The sequence below is a fragment of the Aptenodytes forsteri genome, unplaced genomic scaffold (assembly GCF_000699145.1).
Source record: "Aptenodytes forsteri isolate BGI_AS27 unplaced genomic scaffold, ASM69914v1 Scaffold83, whole genome shotgun sequence".
NCBI lineage: Eukaryota > Metazoa > Chordata > Aves > Sphenisciformes > Spheniscidae > Aptenodytes > Aptenodytes forsteri.
The window spans coordinates 3,184,136-3,184,416 of record NW_008795371.1 but is presented as its reverse complement, the minus strand read 5'-3'; positions in this window follow the sequence as shown (position 1 = coordinate 3,184,416).

Genomic DNA, 281 nt, shown 5'->3' with positions numbered 1-281 from the left:
GGCCGTACCTGCAGCGCGGCCCCGGGAGCCCGGCAGGGATGGCGCCTGGCTGCCGTGGGGGACAGGCCCGGGAGAGCGGGGTCTGCCACTGCTGCTTCCCTCCCACGCCACACGTCTCCCACCATGCCCTGAGAGGGACACCGCAGCCCCTCTGGGGACAGGCTGCACCCTATGCTGTGTGGGGCACCAGATGACTCAGGGTGCTGTGGGGCAGGGAGCCCTTCTCACACAGACCCCCGCGCTGCTCTTGGCGGCTGGCTTCAGCCCCCCCGGCAGGAGGA